At 33.9% G+C, this 13601-nt stretch overlaps 1 long non-coding RNA gene across 1 annotated transcript in view; it reads right to left on the minus strand.

Moving 5' to 3' along the window:
* The window catches only part of LOC136794442 (uncharacterized), a 38497-nt gene that overhangs the window by 740 nt on the left and 24156 nt on the right, over positions 1–13601 (minus strand). The gene's annotated exons all lie outside the window — the stretch shown is intronic.

Raw genomic sequence — 13601 nt, forward strand, 5'->3', positions numbered from 1 at the left:
ACCCTGTAAAGATAGAAGGAAGATATATATATATATATATATATATATATATATATATATATATATATATATATATATCTTCAGATAGAAAATAAGACAAATTAAAACCAGAAATCTATGTCCAGTAAGTCATATATGATCTTTTGATACTTCCATTTTTCCTATGACAAGACCCCTGCCCCTAGCTTAGTAATTGTTTTAAGCATTTATGGGCAATGTTTTAATTTAGTTTTTTCACAAACATTTTTAGACAATGTTTTAATGAAAGTAGTTTTTGTTTTGTTTTGCTTGTGGGAAGAGCTTGGGGGTCAGAGTGTGATACAGGGAAAGTAAGACAGCTATTAAAGGGTGAGTTTCAGACTGAATTGAGTACTCGCAAAATTCACAGGTCAAACCCCTAACACCAATGTGACTATATGTGGAGATAGAGCCTTTAAGGGTATAATTAAGGTTAAACAAAGTCATAAGAGTGAGGCCGTAATCTGATAAGACTAGTGTCCTTATAAGAAGAGGAAGAGACACCAGATTCTCTCTCTCTCTCTCTCTCTCTCTCTCTCTCTGTGCAATGACAAAGGAAAAGCTATTTAAGGACATAGTAAGAAGGTGGCTGTCTGCGAGCCAAGAAGAGAGTTCTCACCAGAAACCAAATCTCCTGGCACTTTGATCTTGGACTTCTTGCCTCCAGAACAGTAGGAAAATAAATGTCAGTTGTTTAAGCCACTCCATCGCTGGTATTTTGTTATGGCAACCTGAGCTGACCATTAAAGGGTGCATCATTCATTAGCTATCACAGTGAGTAACTGAAGAATGATTTTAAGAATTGGTGCACCTAAGATTTATCTCCTCCCAAGGGACTAAGTAGCTGGAGTACCTGAATATCAACTCATAAAAGGAATTGGCTGATGACTATTCCTATGGTTTATCAATTCCTCCAGACATCATCTACATGCAGAATGGCTTCCTGAAATTTAGGAAGAAAAGAAAAAAAAAAAAAAAAAAAGGCCTCAGAAATGCATGCAGATCCTGGCAGTTGGAAGTTAGCATGAACATAATGAAGACAGAATGAATACAAGTATGGCTCCAACAGCATCTACTGCATCCAAAAAACAGACCCAGTCCAATTCTAGAAGAGCTCATATTTCTTAGTTTTCCCTGCAAGGAAACTGATGCTAGAATCTGTAATGTGTGTACATCTATGTATGCATATGTGAAATGTGTGCATATGTGATGTGTGTGTTATGAATGTATATATAGGTGATATCTGTGATATAGTCACACAATGTACATGATTAGTGAAAAAACGAGGTCTCATCACCACTTATAACCCTGATCAGGCTAGCTACGAAGTTCACCTGCCTATATTATATCCACCCCCAGTCACGTCATCTCCCTTCGTGGCAAGTCCACAGAGAGGCTCACAAATGCTCACAAGAATGTTTTCTCAGTATTACAAGGAATCATTCATGCTATTCTTTGGCAGACTTGGTCCCATTGGTGAGAATTTTGACTGAGGTCTGATGCTTTTGAAGTTGTATATAATACACTTACTCTAAAGCAGTTTCAGAAGCTGTCCAGGGAATTTGATGTTATTCAAATCAATCTCCATCTCCATCTGCATCTTGCTTCCTTCCCGACCCTTTCACGTAAGCAGTGATTTTTCACCTAAATAATCTGTCACTGGGATATGAAATAGTGTTCTGTTCTTGAATCACACCAAAGTTATAACACTAAGTTACTACAAAAATCCTTAATACAAACTTTGAAAATTAAATACATATCAACTATACTTCAATAAGTTAAAAACAGAAGATCAAATACAGGACTGTAAAAGTAAAGACACTTCCTTTTTTTAAAGCTTTAAGCTCAACTATTTAGATCTTTAAGCTATATATAGTAAAAAAAAATCAACATGATATAATACATATAATATAATATGTAGTTATCATAATAATTATAATAATATGTGAATATTTTAAAAGTTTTCATTTATAATAGTAAAAGATAGTTGTGTAGCGTCTATGTAAATAAATCTTTAATGTCTCTGAAGGACACAAAAATATATTTCAGAAGAATAGAAGGGCAAACTATGTTTTTGAATACAGAAACAGCATTCTAAAGATGTCAACTCTCATTAAAAATTATGCATTTCTGTAACCTGAGACAAATACTAACAAGATTTTATTGAAGCTATATAAAACTGTTCTTAAGTTCAAATGTAAAAATTAAATAGTTATGTATAATCAGGAAAATATTTAAGAAGAAAAATAATAAAGGAATATCTAGTTGTAATAAAACTACAGAAATACATAGTCTATTGCTGTAATAAAACTACAGAAATACATAGTTTATTGTTGTCACATGAATAGACAGAGATCAATGAAATGTTAGAAAATGTCCAGGAACAGATCTAATATTTATGAAAATTTAGTGTATCAAAATGGTGCCATTTCAAATTAGTGGAGAAAAAAATAGATTATTCAAAAATTGTTGTTGAGGGCTTCCCTGGTGGTGCAGTCGTTGAGAGTCCACCTGCCGATATAGGGGACATGGGTTCGTGCCCCAATCCGGGAAGATCCCACATGCCGCGGAGTGGCTAGGCCCATGAGCCATGGCCGCTAAGCCTGCGCGTCCAGAGCCTGTGCTCTGCAACAGGAGAGGCCACAACAGTGAGAGGCCTGAGTACGGCAAAAAAAAAAAAAAAAAAATTGTTCTTTAGACAATTGGGTAGCCATCTGAAAGTTTTTAAAATAGATTGTATACCTTGTACCTCATGCAAACTATTTAAATTAGAAAAAAAAACATGAAACCATAAATATTCTTTAAAAAATCACATTAAAAATATATTTGAAGAAGAAAAAATTTCTAACATAAATCCTAAAGGTCATGGAAGAGAAACTGTAAACTCAACTATATATAAAGTAAAACAAAACATTTTGCATCACAGTAAACCCCCCAAAACAAAATTTTAAAACTCAAATGATAAACTGAGAAAAAAAAAAAAGAACAATCACTCTTGGATAGTTGAATTTAATTACAGACCAATTTATTTAATTTAATATGTAATGAGGACTCACAAAGAAATAAGACAAAGTTCAACACCCAGTGGAAAAGAAAAAAATGGGCAAAAAATATAAACAGTGAACAGAAAAAGAGTGATTTTTTAAACTTGTGAAAACATTTTCAACATCAGTGATAAGGAGAAAACTATGAGTTGTAATTTTTATGATCAGTTTGGCAGTGTTAAAATATTTGAAATTAATGTGTTGAGAGTGGGCAGAAACACATTCTTGATGGCATTGTAAATTTCCTAAATTACTTTGTTTTCTACAAATGAAGATCCTAAATGTCAATAACTTTAGCCTGAATTATATTCCAGGAATGCACCATATTGATATCTACATGTATGCAAGAGCAACCAGTTAGAAGGAGAAAAAAAATCAAATAAACAGTCTTCAACTGGGAGTTAGTTAAATAAAGTAAGGCACACACCTGTGATGCACAGCTTTAAGGGAAGTTGGCAAATTTTTTTAAGTTTAGATAAGAAAAATCTCCCAAGATCCTGCCTCAAGTAGGAAAAACAAAGAATGGACAATGAATAAAATGCTAACATTTGTGTAAAAACATGCAAGCATGTATTTGCTTGTATATTCCTGGAAAAGAGGAATAGGAGCAAGAAGTACTTTTCAGTATATAAATTTATGCATAACTTGTACATGTATTACAAGTTAAAATATTTTTTAAAAGTAACAGTTTTGGTCTTGTTGATCTCTATTATGTTTTTGTTTTCTATTTAATTAATTCCTCTTTTACTTTTTATTGTGTACTTTCTTATATTTCTTTTTATTACTTTTTAATATTTTTTTATACTTTTCTGCTTTTAACTTTTTGAATTTACCAGTTTATATGGTTATCCTTCCTTTATGAATTTCGGTTTTCCTTTTGGATTCAGTTGCCTTTTTCCTTAGGCAGTTCCTTAAAAAGTTACCTCAATGAGAGTCTGAGAAGGAGTTACCAAGTACTGGCATTTCACAGATGTTTTTTACATTCATGGATCCCATTTAGAACTCTTGTTTAACCATTTTCTTTTACTGGAAGTTCATTGGGTACCTGCTGTAAGATCACCCTTTTCTTTTATGTTTGGATTATGGCTTACTTTTAAAAAATTAACATTAAAAGTTAAACTTAAACAATAATAGAATACAAGTATAGTAAATTCCACCCCTCCCATTACCCAGATTCAATTTTTATCAAGGTTTTGAAATATTTTCCTAACTTATTCTTTTTTCTCTTGTTGTGTTTGAAAAACTTTAAATTCCAGATCTCATGTCATTTTACCCAATATATTCAGGATGTATCTTTAAAAAGCATAAGGCTTTTCTTCTATAACCACAGTGACATGCACCACAACTAACAAAAGTAATATTTTTTTCTTAAAATTATCTAGTATATTCAACGTTAAATCTTTCTAAAAATTATTAATTAATTAATTTCAGATGTTAATTGTCTGAAAAAAATCCTTTATAAAGTCTTTTTGTATGTAACAATGTATGTACACTGCATTGGATTTAAGCTTTCTATATTCTTATATTGAATGTGTTTTTCTTGTCACAATAATTATTGGTGTTTAATCAGAGCATTTAATTTGTTTATTTTAATGTAAGTAAGAGGTAGTTGAGTTAAACAACATTCTTCTGTCTGTTCTCTATTTGTTGCACAAGCTTTGATTTCTTTATTTAAACATGCTTGTCTATTTTTAGATTAAATGGTTGTGTTATTTCATTTCTTCCCTAAATTTACTAGTTTGTTTTTCATCTTCCTTTAGAAGTTACCTGAAAAATTATTATATGCATCCCTGGCTTATGAAAGTTTGATTACAATACCACTTCGCAAGAAATACAAGAGACTTAAAACACTTTAACTTCATTAATTACTCTGAATCATACATGCTATCAAGTATTTTAATTCCATAAAGAGATATGAAAGATCATAGTTGTTATTATTATTATTAATTGATTATCAGTCAGTATTCATTTAGATGTGCACACCCTTCTTCTCTTTGTACTCAATATCTTCCTGCATCTCCAATCTTCTGTTTAAGATCATCTTGACTTTGCCTAAAGGGTATCTATCCTTTGCTATTTTTTTCAGTGTAAGTCTGATGGCAACAAATTCTCTTAGTAACTTTTTGGCTGAAAATATTATCATTTCTTCTTCATTTATTTATTTTTAAGATATTTTTATTGGCTACGGATTACCAGGTTAGTAATAATTTCTTTTCAGCAGCTCATAATTCATTGCTTTCCAGTTTCTTTGTATCTGAAGAAAATTCAGTTGTCAGTCTTACCTTTGTTCCTTTCAAGCTAATAAATATGTCTTTTTCTTTGGTTGGTTATTTTCTAGCTGCCTTTAAATTTTTTCTGTTTTTGGTTTTGACAGTTTTACTATGATATGCTTAAATGGGGATTTTTTTTTAACTTGTTTGAATATCCTGCTCAGGTATTTTGCTATTTCCTCACAAATCTGGGATATTTGCTATCTTTCATCAATTCCAGAAAATTTAGAGCAAAATTATTTTTTAAATTGATATAATTTACATTTAATATTATATTATTTTCAGGTGTACAGCAAAATGATTCAATTCTGTATATATTGCAAAATGATCACCACAATAAGTCTAGTTAATATTCATCACCACACAAAATTATAATTTGTATTACACAGCCAAGACATGGAAGTAACCTAAGTGTCCATTGGTTGATGAATGGATAAAATAAATATGGTATATATATATATATATAAATATATATATATACCATATTTATTATATATATGTATGTATACTTATGTATATATATGTATATATACACACACATATATACCATGTATATAATGGAATATTATTTAGCCATAAAAATGAAGGAAATCTTGCCATTTGCAACAATATGGATAGACCCTGAGGGCATTATGTTAAATGAAATAAGTCAGACAGAGAAAGATAAATATCATATGATCTCATTTATATGTGGAATCTACCCCCCCAAAAATTAAAATGATAAAAAATTAAAACAGAGCTCATAGATACAGAGAATAGATTGGTGGTTGCCAGAGTTGGGGTGGGGGGGAATGAAATGGGTGAAGGTCACCAAAAGTTAGAAATTTCCAGTTGCAAATTATTTTAATAGAGCTTCTCCCCATTCCATCTTGCTCTTCCTTCTGAGACATCATATCATATACTTTAGTAATGCCCCCCATATTCTATATATTTTATGATATTTCTTGTACTTTAATTTTTTGTTTCTACTCTATAGTCTAGATATTTTCTTTGACTTACAGTCCACCCTCAGTTATATATTTAACCTTCAACTCTGTCTAATTTTAGTCTAATCATTGTCTAATCTGTTATGAAATCAATCATTTGAGCTAATGAGTGGATTTGAGTGTGGGCTGGATTTCATTACTTGCTTCTAATCAATGTTTCAGCAAATGATGGGATATCACATTGGTGATTATATTATTGAAGACTGCAACTTCAGTCTTACTGACAGACTCTCTCTACTGCCTTCTTGGCTTGCATGCTTGGGTGAAGCAAGCTGTTATGTTGGAGAGGCTTGAGTGGAAAGGACCTGAGGATGGTCTCCAGCCAACAGCCAAAGAAGAATTTCATTTTTCAGTTCTTCAGCTCATTAAAAACTCAGAACTTCAATCTTACAACCCATGAGGAAATGAAGGCTACCAAAAATCATGTATAAATTTGGAAGTAGAACCTTTCCCATTCTAAACTTTAGATGAAACCCCAGTCTTGAGCAACATCTTAATTTCAGGCCTGTGAGAAACCCTTAAGCAGAAGACTCAGCTAAGCCACACCCATTTTCCTGATGCACAAAAACTGTGTTGTTTTAAGCCACTATTTGTTTTAATTTGTTACATAGCAGTAGATGACTAGTACATTGCCTATACAGTATCAGAGGCTATTTTATTTTCTGTGGGTAGATTCTTCTCTGGATACAAGGCTTGGGTATAGGGCCTTCTACCATCTTGCCTGTCCTTTCTCTGGGTAAGAAAAATATCCCAAGCTAGTAGACTAGATTTTGGAAACCTCTTGACAAACTACCAAGAGGACAGCAACTTTTTGCCTATTTTTCTAGACCTCTGAATATTCCTCTTAGATTTGCCAAACTCTGTACCATTTAAAACATCTGATTAAACCATATTCAAAGATAGTTTGATATAGTGGAAAGTGCATGGAAACCAAATATGTCAAGGTTTGAGTATTCTTTCTACTATTTACTTTCTGATTCTGTTTCTTCATTGACAAATGAGTGTAGTAATATAAATCATTATGTGAATTAAAATAATATATATTTATATAATTACATAACAATATGTACTATATTTCTCCTGCTACATAGTAGATCCTCAGTTAATATTAGCAATTATTAATTTTATACTTATTGTTGCATATACTTTAAGATCATACTTAAATTAACTATTCCTATGTTCTTCAAATATCTCATTTCTGCTTTCCTGGCTGAAATTTCAGCCAGCGATTACAGCTGGGAAATTTATTTACCTACTCTTTTAAGCATGCACTGTATGTCAGGAGTTTTCTCTTTTTTTATTTTTAAACATGTCATTAATATCCCATGGCACTGAGACATGGGAAGTTATTAATATCTTCATTCTTGGAGGAAAAAATTGGGAGCTAAGATTCTCAACAGCATGGTGATGATTAGAATCCATATTCTGCCTCAAAGTAGAACATTATCAGGATAAGTTCACATTTGCATCTATTCACCATTAACTTTAGAGCTTTAAGAGGTATATACCCTCAAAAATGTATTGTGGTAAGCAGGATTCTAAATGGATTCCAAGATTTCTTCACTGGTGTTTAGTTTTGAATACTCCCCTGAGTAGGGGAAGAAGCTATGAATTTTATGAATGTCATCTTATAATTAAGTTTCTTTATATGGCAAAGGTGAAGATGTTTTGCAGATGAAATTAAGGCCCCTGAACAGTTGATTTTAACTTAACCAAAAAGGATGTTATCCTGTAAAGGAGGATCAGGAAATAAGAGATGGAAGAAGAGAGATTTGAAGCAAGATACATGTTCTCTTGTAGGTCGTAATGAAGAAAGGGTCACATTGTGGAGAAAGACATATGGCAGGGAATAGCTATAGTATTCTTTTAAGCTAAGGTCCTCAGTCATACAGTCAAAAGGACTTGAACCTTGCCAATAACCATTGAACCTAGAAGAACCTCAGCAGATACTCTGATTTCAGCCTGGTGAGACCCTGAGCAGAAGACCCAGCTAATAGGTGCCCAGAATATTGACTATGGAAACTGTGAGATAATTTGTGTTGTTTTAAGCTGCAAAGTTCATGTAAATTTCTGTGGAGCAACAATAATAGAGAATAATGTTTAATTTTCCCAGAATAATGCCTTATGTAATAAATGTTTCTTTCTTTAATAACTTGAATCATTAAACTTGTGTCATTATCCAGCTTAAAATGTTTCTTGTCATCTAACCCCAATTCTGCCAAGTCCATCTGAACCAGACCAAGTAACAAGCATTTGTTCCATCCAGTTCAATTTATGTCCTTATTTGGGGCTGACCAAGTTTAAAACTGGTCAGCAATTAACAAGTAATTTGCCTGAGTCATCATTCTTGAGTGTTCATTTCTGAAAGGAGGATTTGTCAAAATGTCAATCTTTGTATTCTGCTGTGCCTATAATCTGGTGGCTTTCCAGTTCTTGCTGAATAAGGAGCTAAATATGCATTTCTATTTTTGCTACTAATTAAATGTGCATGACATAGTAGAGTTGAGAAGAGCAGAGCTTACCAGTGTTCTTGTCCCTTTTGTGGTGTATGCAGTAAACTAGAAGTAGAGTGAGACTAGCTTCATTGCATCCCAGCAGTTCATTTTAAATATTAACAATACATTCTGAGAACCAAGTAGGATAACATTCACATAATTGGATTTTATTGCACATGTGATCTTCATGGCCAAGAGAGAAGCAACAGACAATGTAGGAAAAGGACACAGTAGCTTTGGGAGTAAGAAAGCTTAAGAAAAATAAGTTATAATTCTTTTTTTTTTTTTTTTTTTTGCGGTACGCGGGCCTCTCTCCGCCGTGGCCTCTCCCATTGCGGAGCACAGGCTCCGGACGCGCAGGCTCAGCGGCCATGGCTCACGGGCCCAACCGCTCAGTGGCATGTGGGATCCTCCCCGACGGGGGCACGAACACGTGTCCTCTGCATCGGCAGGCGGACTCTCAACCACTGCACCACCAGGGAAGCCCCAGTTATAATTCTTATAAGATATCTGACCTTGGAAAATATATTTAACCCATCTGAGCTTCAAGTTCCTCATCTGCACTGAATAAATCCCTTTGCTCCTTCTCTTCATATCAGAAATCCCTTGAATAAATGAGTGCCTCTATTATTCTCCACAATGCCACTTTTATCCATCCCATTCTCTTTATCTCCACTTCTCTTTAATATCTTCTGGCCAAAATAATTTCAACTGGTTTATTGAAGCAGTCTCACTTTCTGCACTTTTTATCCTTCCAATTTTTCTTTCATACTGATGCCAGAATTATCCCTCCCACCTACATTTGTCTAGGTGATGAATCTCTCTTCCTCAAACTAACCCCCTCCCATTGTTCTCCAGGTCCTCATTTTCTATGAGATTAATTAATTAGTACAATCCCTTAGTGTATGACACGGGGTGAATGATGACATATCTTTGCCAGACTTAAAATCAAATGCATCCTATGTTCAAGCAACAGAAGATCACTGATCATTTCTTTTCTAAAATTTTTATTTTATACTGGAGTTGATTAATAATGTTGTGTTAGTTTCAGGTGTACAGCAAAGTGATTCAGTTATGCATATACATGTATCTGTTCTTTTTCAAGTTCTTTTCTCATTTAGATTATTACAGAGTGTTGAGTAGAGTTCCCTGGGCTATACAGTATGTCCTTGTTGGTTATCTATTTAAATATAGAAATGTGTACATGTCAATCCCAAACTCCCAATCTGTCCCCCCTCACCCTTCCCCCCTGGTAACCATAAGTTCCTTCCCTAAGTCTGTAAGTCTGTTTCTGTTTTGTAAATAAGTTTTTTTGCATCATTTTGTTTAGATTCTGCATATAAACAATATCATGTGATATTTGTCTGTTTCTGTCTAACTTACTTCACCTAGTATGATAATCTCCAGGTCCATCCATGTTGCTGTAAATGGTATTATTTCATTCTTTTTAATGGCTGAATCCATTGTATATATGTACAACATCTTCTTTATCCATTCATCTGTCAATGGACATTTAGGTTACTTCCATGTCCTGGTTATTGTAAACAGTGCTGCAATGAACATTGGGGTGTATGTATCCTTTCGAACCATGTTTTTCTCCGGATATATGTCCAGGAGTGGGATTGCTGGATCACATGATAATTTCAAAATAGTTACCCTCTCAATGCCTTTTTTCATGCTGTCTTCCTCTACTCATCTCTCAAAGACCTTCTCTTCAAAGAAAAGCCTTCTCCCTTACATGTTAGATGAAATAAACACTTTTTCCCCTGTGCTCCCATGGCACTTTACTTATACACCCACCATGACACCAGTGCAGTGGATTTTAAGCACAGCTGCCTCTTATGCTGAACTGGGAGCACCAGGAAAACAAACTGTTTATTTTGCTACTCTTCTATATTTTCATTGAACCTTCTGTGTTCACCGTAAGTTCAGTAAGTGTTCGTTAATGAACAACAGTTGAATGAATGTGTGGATGAGGTAATAATAAATAACTGTTATTGATTATTTACTAATTGTTGCTGTGCTAAGAGCTTTATATAGATTAAGCCATTTGATTCCTACCCTTTTTCTTTATGGTAGAGATCATTATATTCTCCATGATGTAGAGAGTTAAACCTAAGTTTACTGAGGTAAGTGTTTCCTCTAAGGGCAAACATCTAGTAAGAGGAATGAATTAAGTGAATGCCTCGGGGCTTGTTGCATATTTTAAATGTCTTTATTTTTTCTTGCACTATCAGAAGGCAGATTATACCAACAAGTATTGTAGTATGTGCTCATTCTGGTACATTGCAATTCTCAAAGGAGATCATCCTAAATAGTAATTTTCATTGTAGAACATTTTGAATGCCAGAAAGGTAGGATATTTGGAGTGAGTCGGTAGTTATTGGAAGGTGCTTTTGAAAGAAAGGGATTCTAAATGCATGACACAAATTCATGTTCTTATATTTTAAGATTTGACAGCTATAAAATGAGTACTTCTAAAATTATAGAATCTTTAGGGTTTTCATTCTAACCTTACTGCATTTATTATAAACTCTTCCAACATAAAATGCAGTAATATTTAACAAATTCATGCACAATACTTTCTTCAAAGGCTAGCTGATTTAGGAGAGTTGAAAGATAGCTATAAATTATACCATCTAGTGTTTCATACCAGTTAACACCTTTGTAAAATATTGTCTAAAATTTAAAAATCTCAAGTTCAACAAATTATGTGTGCAGATATTGAAGATTTTGGATGTCCTTTAACCATATTATGTCATCCTATATATTTTATATTATGGAGTTTCTTGACATTTGTCAACAGGCCCTGCACATTTGAATTTTTCCAAGCCTGCCACACCTTGTCCTTTTGTATTCCTTATGTTCAAGACATAACAGAGTGCAGACCATTAAAATGGAAGGAAGGAAAACAGACCGATGTATTCATGACTAAATCCACTTTTTTGCCTCCCAAGCACCATATTTTTAACCAGATGAGCTAAGTTGTTATGAATGTCTCTTATTCTTAGCAATCCCTGAGAAATCTGGCATCTGAATTTGCTTTCCTGAGAATATCTATTTTAGAAATTATGTTCTTTCCTTTGTGTTTTTTTGAAAAAAAAAAAATAGAAAGAAAGACAACTAAAATATAAAAGGGAGAAGGAAGATAAAGTTGAGAGCAAAAAAGTTGCTGGTCAAAGAAATTGCTTTTTAAAAAAGTACTTTATTTTATTTTAAGAGGGAAAAATGTTGAGATTGAGTGAAAATTCTATTAAAACTAGGATGGTCTTTTTCTACATTCTGGACTATAGCTAAAAAGGGCAAAGCTAAAGTTGTTTAACTCTGTTAAACTGTTAAACTGCTAAAGCTGTTTAACACTGTGCATTGGGGAGTGAGTTAGCAAGACAAGTCTTGGTATACCCAATGAATTTCTCCAAGATTTGTACACGTCACAAACTACTTTTTGTGCATGAATCATTCAAGTCTCTCTGAGATCCTGGAGCTGTGATAAGATTGGAAGGCGAGCTATGTGAATTACCACTTCCTGAGGTATTAAATCTCTCTCACCATGATTAATGTCATTGTGTATACTTCTTTGAATAGTGGAAGGGCCTGTCTCTAGAGATGGACCATGATAGAAGCCTGGGATTCTATCATTGAAAGGGGAGCTGACCCAGGCTAGAGAAAGCCCAGCAATGGGACAGAAATAAAATCATGATGCTCCAAAGGGAATCAGGAAAACAGGTTGAGAAGGAACTACCAGCTGAGGGAGCAGTGCGGGCAAAGGCCCAGGTGGGGGATAGCAGCACTTTATTCAAAAAGAGGAGGAAGAAGATAATGCTGAAAAGATATAAAGGCCAGATTAAGGGACCCATAGAATACCAAGCCCTGCATAAACACTGATCTTGGCAACACCAGTAACAGGCTAAAAATTAATGAATGCCCACTATGTATTTCATACAAAGATTTACAAAAGTGTTCCTAAAAAAAGGGAGCGATAAGGACATTTTCTGTAGTTACCTTGACATGAATAAACAGCCTTTCCTTCCTTGAAGACAGAATTCATCGCAGACACACAGAGGACAGAATTCAACAGTCTGTCTTTGAACCACCCATGCTAGCTTCTTTTGGAAACTAAACAAAGCTTCTCCCTAGGAATAAGTGATAATTTTTAAGGCTTTTAACTTTGGCAGGAAAGTCAAACAATTCATAATGCTAGAATGGCTTCGCTACCACAAACACTTGATTTTGCCCAAACGTTTACCCGTTAGAAGCACAAAGTGTAAACATAGTTTCCTAACAAAGATTTGTGGAGCCGAATGATGCTTTGTGGGCAAATAATAACGGTGATATATGTTTAAACAGAGAATCTAAAAGCATGAGGAATCCAAAGATCTCAGTTAACCTAACCTAACAAATGATAATGAAATTGCATTAACCCCCAAATGCCACTTGCTGAGTTGTCAACTACATTTTGCTTGAATATTCTACTTTGAATAAGTTATAGTTTTCCTGGTCTATCCTTTCCATTTTTGTGGAATATGCAATGGTGATAAAAATATACTAAGCAAAGTTAGTGTATTTTCCCCAACTCCATCTGAAATTTCTATCCTTAAGGCAAATAAAATTTCTTTCCTGTGTAACAACTATTCCAATAGTCTGGGAGTTATTTTTACTTATCTCCACTTAACAGATTCATTGGATTAACTGATGATCTTCCCTCCTTCTGGAATTTACTGGCTGATGCCCAATGCATGCTGAATTCTCCTCGCACTCTGCCCATATGCTTGTAATGCCATCATTTGA

The sequence above is a fragment of the Kogia breviceps genome, chromosome 6, assembly GCF_026419965.1.
Source record: "Kogia breviceps isolate mKogBre1 chromosome 6, mKogBre1 haplotype 1, whole genome shotgun sequence".
Taxonomy (NCBI): domain Eukaryota; kingdom Metazoa; phylum Chordata; class Mammalia; order Artiodactyla; family Physeteridae; genus Kogia; species Kogia breviceps.